Below are 7,307 nucleotides of genomic sequence, written 5' to 3'. Positions count from 1 at the left end.
TTTTCTGTTACAATAATTTATGATAGTTTCATCGTCACTGTTACTTTTAACTCGAGATCTTTGTGAATTACATGTCATTTCCAGCAGATGCTTTTGTATATTATATTTAATATTAGGATTTTAGTTTTAACTTAATTTCTTATTAACATTTAATCATTAATTTCAGGATGTTTCTCAGATTTTATACGCTTCCTCTCCATTAGGTTTTTAAAGAAGAAATTGCCCCAGTCAAACAAGAAGTCAAAATATTAAATGATCTGGCCAGTCAGTTATCTCTGCTTGATGTCTCTTTCTCTCCAAAGATTTCTCACCAGCTTGATGACCTAAATATGAGGTTGAAATTTATACAGGTAACAGTGAAAACATTTTCTAAACTAGCCAATCTGTTGAAGAAAGCATGTCCAGATAATTTGGCTTCAAATATATGAGCAAGATAAAGAACCGTTTCAATTGAAGCAAGCAATTAATATTTTATTATCATAGTTTATGAAGTTATCCAATTTTAGAATATTACGTTTTCAAAAATACAATGTTCTTGTCTGTAGTCTGCACTTTAGAATGTAATCGCAAAACAAAATCCAAATAGTGAGACATGTGAGCATCCGAACTACAGTCTGAAATGGTTCAGGACTGGAACAATTTGAATATATTCAGGATGAAGCTGCAGGTGGCAGATATTTTTCCCGACCCATCCAAAAGAATTTGGAATTGGACCATTGTGCTCACTGCTGTACACTTCAGTATTATGTATTGTTTCATATTTTAAGTCCCTGAGAAAGACATACTTTAATGAATTGCAACAAAGATATACTTGATGCATTGAAGGGAAGAATGACATAAAGTTGTATGAACTGCATGTATTTCTTTCAATTGAGCAGATTTTGATTGATGTCAGCAAAGTAGTAGATGAAAGTTTTCTTTATCCCATAAAGCCGCATGAAATGTTTTATTGAGCAAATTATTTCAGTCTTGTTCTGTGTCAGCAGCTCGCTTGGCCATGTAGCGCAATAAAACTCCTTATCGGTTCTAGCAAGCAGACAAAAACATAAATAGCACCAGGATCTGGATGTTCTACCTCTTGACCCTACCTCACCATCCGATAAGACCTGGCTGACATGGCTGACCTGCCCGGGACTCAACTCCTCTTCCATACCGGCTTCTCAGAGCGCTCAACTTCTCTATTTCAAAAATCTTATCTACCACCTTCTTTAAATACTTCCAGTGATCTACCTTTCACAATTCTCTTGTATTCTAAACAATCGCTACCTGCTGAAAGAAGAAATTCCTTTGCATCTCAGGTTTCAATAAATGTTCCCTTCTTCTGTAACTATGTTGCTGAGTTTGAGATTTCCACAATAATGGAAACATTGTCTTCACATCTAGCCTGTCAAAAAATTTTGTGTTTCAGTAAGATCACCCCTCATTCTTCTAAACTTGAATGAATAAAGACCTTCTGTGCAACCATTCTTGATAAATCATGATCCGATGAATCGGCCCAGTGAGTCTCTTTTGAACTGCTTCCTATGGCTGTGTATCCTTTCTTGTATTTCTCCAAGTGTGACCTCCTCAATAGCCTGATCAGTTGCAAAAAAACTTGCCCATTTTTAAACTGAAACCTCCTTACAATAAAGGCCAAAATTCCATTTGCCTTCTAAATTACTTGCATCACCATCGTCATGGCTCACATCAACTCCAACCTACCAAAGTGCTTTGATCCTTTGCAATTCACCTACCACTGCAACAGGTCTCCAGCTGATACCGTCTCCCTGGCCTGACAGTCATCCCTGGAATGTCTGGATAACAAGGATACCTACATCAGGCTGTTACTTATTGATCAGACCACCACCTTCCACACTGTAATTCCAAACAAACTCCTCTCTGAACTCTGAGACCTCGGCCTCAGCATCCCTCTCTGTAACAGGATTCTCGACTTCCTGACCCAGAGACCACAATCAAGGATAGGTGACAACACTTGCTCCACCGTAAACCTCAACACCGGTGCCCAGCAAAGCTGCCCCTACTCTATACTCCTTATGCAATCATGACTGTGTGGCCCCAACTCCATTTACAAGTTTGCTGATGACGCTTCCATTGTAGGTCGGACCTCAAACAACAATAAGTCAGATTACAGGAAAAGCAATTGAGTGCTTGCTGGCATGATGGAAAGATAACAATCTGTCCATCAGCATAAGCAAAATGGAGGAGCTGGTCATTGATTTCAGGAAGCTTCTGTCTGCAGCAATGGTGCTGAGGTGGAGATGGTTGATAGTGTGAAGTTCCTGGGAATGTTGCTCACCAACAATCTGTCCTGGTCAACCCATGTCGACATGATGGTCAAGGAGGCTAAGAAAATTCAGCATGTCCATGAGGACCCTACCTGTTTTTGGAGATGCATCCTATCTGGATGCATCACTGTGTGGTATGGCAGTTGCTGTTCCCAAGACTGCAAGAAGCGAAAGAGAATCATGAGCACAGCCCAATCCGTCACGCAAACTAGCCTTCCATCCATTGACTCCATCTACACTTCCCACTGCCTTGAGAAAGCAACCAACATAATCAAAATACCCCCTCACTCTGATTATACTCTCTTCCGTCCTCTTCTGTCGGGCAGAGGATATCAGATTGAAAAAGCGTACAAATAGATTTAAGAACAGCCTCTTTCCTGTTGTGACTTTTGAACGGACCTCTCAAGTGTTAATTCTGATCTCTCTCTCTCAGCCTCTTCTCTGTGGCTGTAACACTATTCTGCACTTTGTACGGTGTGATTTGCCTACACAGCATGCAAATCAACACTTTTCACAGTATCTCAGTACATGTGACAGCAACAAAGCAATCATTCACCTGCGTGCTAGTATGTGTTTCATGGACGAGAGCATCCAAGTCCCCTACCCTGCATTTTTTTTTTAGTGTCTCCCTCTATTTAAGTAAGAGTCTATCTTTTGATTCTTCCTACCTAAGTGTACTTTCCTACATTAAACTCTCTCTACCAACTTTTTTCCGACTTGCTCGACCTGTCTATCCCCTTGCAGATTCTTTCTGTCCTCATGACAACATTCCCTTACTCTATTTTTGTAGCATCAGCAAATTTGGATGAATTTATGCCTTGTCCCCTCCTCTAAGTTATGAATATAGAGAGTAAATAATTCTCGTCCTTGGACTGATCCCTGTGGCACTCCACTAGTTATGGCTTTCCGGCCTGATAAAGATGGTGGTTAGAAAATAACTGGCTGAACCACTGAAATGAAAAATGTGAAAAAATATGCGTTTTCATTGTTTGTGAAATAGTTAAATCAGATTGTAGATAATAAAATATAAATATTACAGTAGTTCTTCATAGTTTATCATTGAGCTTTATGAAAATTCTGAATATAGTTCCTGATTTATGATAGCATCAGTTTTCACGCATCTTTGTCTGAGAATTCAGATTTGTTTTGTCAAAAATTGTGCTGTGGCCACACATGATATTTGCTAAATCTGTCCTGTCCCAGCAGTTCAACTCGTTCAGTTTTGAGATAACTTTTGTAAGGACCCCACAGTTGAGCTACCTTGCGTTGATAGCTCACTACACACTTCTTGCATTGAAACAAATGCACCTCAGACCACCTGTCCGTCAGCATTCATCATCTGCTCTGTGTCTACTCTTCCTCTTGGTCACACTGACTTCATTATCTAGTTCCTTACAGGCTGTAGTTATTATCTTGTTACTGCCCACTAACCTGTGCATTTGGCTCCCATCCCCCTGCCACATTACGAGGTCTTACGAGGAAAGGCTGAGGGACTTGAGGCTGTTTTCATTCGAGAGAAGAAGGCTGAGAGGTGACTTAATTGAAACATATAAAATAATCAGAGGGTTAGATAGGGTGGATAGGGAGAGCCTTTTTTCTGGATGGTGACGGCGAGCGCGACGGGGCATAGCTTTAAATTGAGGGGTGAAAGATACAGGACAGATGTCAGAGGTAGTTTCTCGACTCGGAGAGTAGTAAGGGAATGGAACGCTTTGCCTGCAATGGTAGTAGATTTGCCAACTTTAGGTACATTCAAGTCGTCGTTGGATAAGCATATGGACGTACATGGAATAGTGTTGGTTAGATGGGCTTGAGATCGGTACGACAGGTCGACACAACATCGAGGGCCCAAGGGCCTGTACTGTGCTGTAATGTTCTGTGTTCTGTGTTTTATTTATTGTTGAATAGCAGCAGGAGGTGAGGAGGCAGAGACTGCAACCCTGAGGTCACGGAGGGAAGGAAAAGAGGCTCTTACTTGGAGATTGAGAAGCAGGAGAGGGCACAACCCAGAGGTTTGGGAGTGGAGAGAGGCTGCAAGTTGGAGGTCAAGGTGAGGAGAGGCACCAGTTGATGATGTAGATTAAATGTAATACAGAAAATTGTGAAGTTTGGTTCGAAAAACAGTACATAAAACAGAAGGAACCATTCTAAATGGGTGCAGAAGCAGATCGGTTTTGCTGTTCTGTGCATAAACCATTCAGTTAAACCACAGCTAGTCTGAGCTTCAACTCTGTTTACCTGCTGAAAAGGCATGTCGACTGAAAACATCAGCTTGCTTTCTCTCCATGGCTGCTGCCTGACCTACTGTGGTCTCCGGCATTTTTTGTCGTCAGTCTGTTTACCTCCCTTTCTTCTATATCCTTTCATAGCCTTAGCTATCAAAAATAATTTCAGTCACACTCATTCTTATTGATCCAGCACCCACATTCTTTTATGAGAGAGTATTTGAGATCTTGACTGTTGTTTGTATTAAGATAAAAGTGCTTCCTGATTTCAGTTCTGAATGGCTTGCCATTGAATCTCATATATTAATAGATAATACTTCTGATAAGAAATGTTTTCAGAGTGTTATAGTGGAAGCTTCTATGTTCTGTGCATCCTCTATCTAGCCACCAGACTCAGAGTACCTGTTGGGACCATCCAAAAATGACTGAACATTTTCACTCATTAGGTAAGTAGATTGATAATAGGACTCTGGTTCTGTGCCACTGTCAGATCATTGCGACTCCAAAAGGTACCAAAGTAAATTCTGGATTCTAGGCAAATATACCTATGTGTTTAGATCTATTTAGATGCATTCATGTAGGCTAAAAATACTTGAAATAATGTATAATTAGGAGTGACAGACAACATCTGTGACATTAAATGAAAAACAAGAACAAAGAACTTTGGTTCATATTTCAGCTTCGACAGGCACTAAACAACTAAAAGCACTGTATAACCAATGAAGTAAGTTTTTGAAGTATGTTTGTAATGTCGGAAACACAGCAACAAATATATGCGCAGAAGGCTTTCACAAACAGAACTGTAAAAATGACCACTTACTTTGTGATATTGATTGAATGCTAAGTGTTGGCCAGAATGTAGATCCACTGAACTGAATACAGGTGGTTTGTGGGTAAGAAAGTCTTAACCCTTTGGACAAACCTAATTTTATTTGTAATTTATTAGCAATAACTGAATTGTGCAGTTTAAGTTCAGAAGTTCCCAATTTTAAGTGGAGTTTTAACAAATTCACCTTTGAAGAGCGTTTGGGCTTGATGAACCCAAGTCTCAACTGAGTTAACTCAGCCTTTTGTGTTAGGGATGTATAAATTATCCATCTTAGGGGAGGCGATGGCCTCACGGTATTGTCACTGGACTGTTCATCCAGAGAGACAAATCATGTTCTGGGGACCTGGATTCAAATCCCGCTGTGGCAGATGGTGGAATTTGAATTCAATAAATATCCGGAATTCACAATCTGATGATGACCATGAATCTGTTGTTGCTTGTTGGAAAAGCTCATCAGGTTCACGAATGCCTTTTAGGGAAGGAAACTGTCATCCTTACCTGGCCTGGTCTGCATGTGACTCCAGACCCACAGCAATGTGGTTGACTTTTAACTGCCCTCTGGGTAATCAGGGCTGGGCAATAAATGCTGCCTCGCCAGTGACGCCCTCGACGAGATTGAATCAAGAAAAAAAATTACGATTGCCTTTTCTAACTTCTCAGCCTTCAGTAATTGATTCTCCCAGTGCTAGAGAAGAAGTGGTGACTGTGGCTTATTCTATTCCCAAGGTTTAACATGATGCAACTGATGGTAAAGTTAATAAGCTTTATGAAAACATAAGTAAATATATATAATTAAATAAAAATAGCAAAGTCATTAATTAGAACTCGGCTACAACATGTAAGAGCTCCTGTGTTCCAGTATGGTCTGGTGCAAGCATGTTTGCTGTAAGCACTTAATGTTTGAGTAGCTTGTGTTTATGAGCTGGAGGCTGATCTAGGGATGCTGGGACACATCAGGAGGGGAGCAAGTGACCTGGATTCTTTGCACCAAGAGGCAGTCACAGCCCTTAAGTTTGTGTTTGTCTGATTTGGTCAGTCTTCAGGCACAGGAGAGGTCGATGGTGGAGGTTCATTACGCTAATACTGGGGAAAGTAGGACTGTCCTGTGGTGAGTTATGGATTCAACTGGGCCTGTGTTCATGAGAGTTTAAAAAGATGAGGGGGGGATCTGATTGAAATATAGAAAGTTGGAACTGAGCCAGATGAACTCAATGCAGGGAAGCTATTTTCCCTGTTTGTGGTGCTGGGACCAGGGGTCACAGTCTCAGAATTTGGGGTAGATCAGTTAGGACTAGGATGAGGACAACATCTCGTCATTCAAGCAGAGTGAATCTGTGAAATTTTCAACCACAGAAGACCATGGGAGCCATCACTGAATGTATTCAAGAACAAGACAAGGTGGCTCGGTGGCTCACCACCGCTGCCTCACAGTGCCAGTGACCTGTTTTGATTCCACCCTTGGGTAACTATCCATGTGGAGTTTGTACATTCTCCCTGTGTCAGTGTGGGCTTCCACCAGGTGCTCCGGTTTCTTCCCACAGTCCAAAAATATGCAGGCCAAGTGGATAAGGCATGGTAAATGCATAGTTATGGAGCAAGGATGGAGGGGCCAGTCTTGGACACGATGCACTTCGAAGGGTCAGTGTCGACTTAATCAGCTGAAAACATTTTGCATTGTAGGGATTCTTTGATTTTGTGATAGATTTTTAGATGTTAAAAGATTCAATAAGTATACAGGAAAGTGGGAATATGATATCGAGATGTAAGATCGGCCATGATCTTATTGAATGGTGGACTTGGCTTGAAGGGCTGATTGGCTTATTCCTGCTTCTAGTTTCCATGTTCTTCTGTGACTGAATGAGGCTGATAGCGGAACTAGAATGCATGAGCTTTAGGGTGGATGTGCAAATTGACTATCGCACTGTGGTAAAAAACACACTTTCAAAGGGGCTTGATAAACGCAACGTA

The 7,307-nt window shown here is 41.0% G+C and overlaps 1 pseudogene; it reads left to right on the top strand.

Moving 5' to 3' along the window:
* The first annotated feature begins 4,195 nt into the window (after positions 1-4,195).
* The window catches only part of LOC132208860 (utrophin-like), a 143,409-nt pseudogene continuing 140,297 nt past the window's right edge, over positions 4,196-7,307 (top strand).

The sequence above is a fragment of the Stegostoma tigrinum genome, unplaced genomic scaffold, assembly GCF_030684315.1.
Source record: "Stegostoma tigrinum isolate sSteTig4 unplaced genomic scaffold, sSteTig4.hap1 scaffold_55, whole genome shotgun sequence".
NCBI classification, from domain to species: Eukaryota; Metazoa; Chordata; class Chondrichthyes; order Orectolobiformes; family Stegostomatidae; genus Stegostoma; species Stegostoma tigrinum.
The sequence above is the reverse complement of the archived record's forward strand: the minus strand, read 5'-3'. Positions and strand labels throughout refer to the sequence as shown.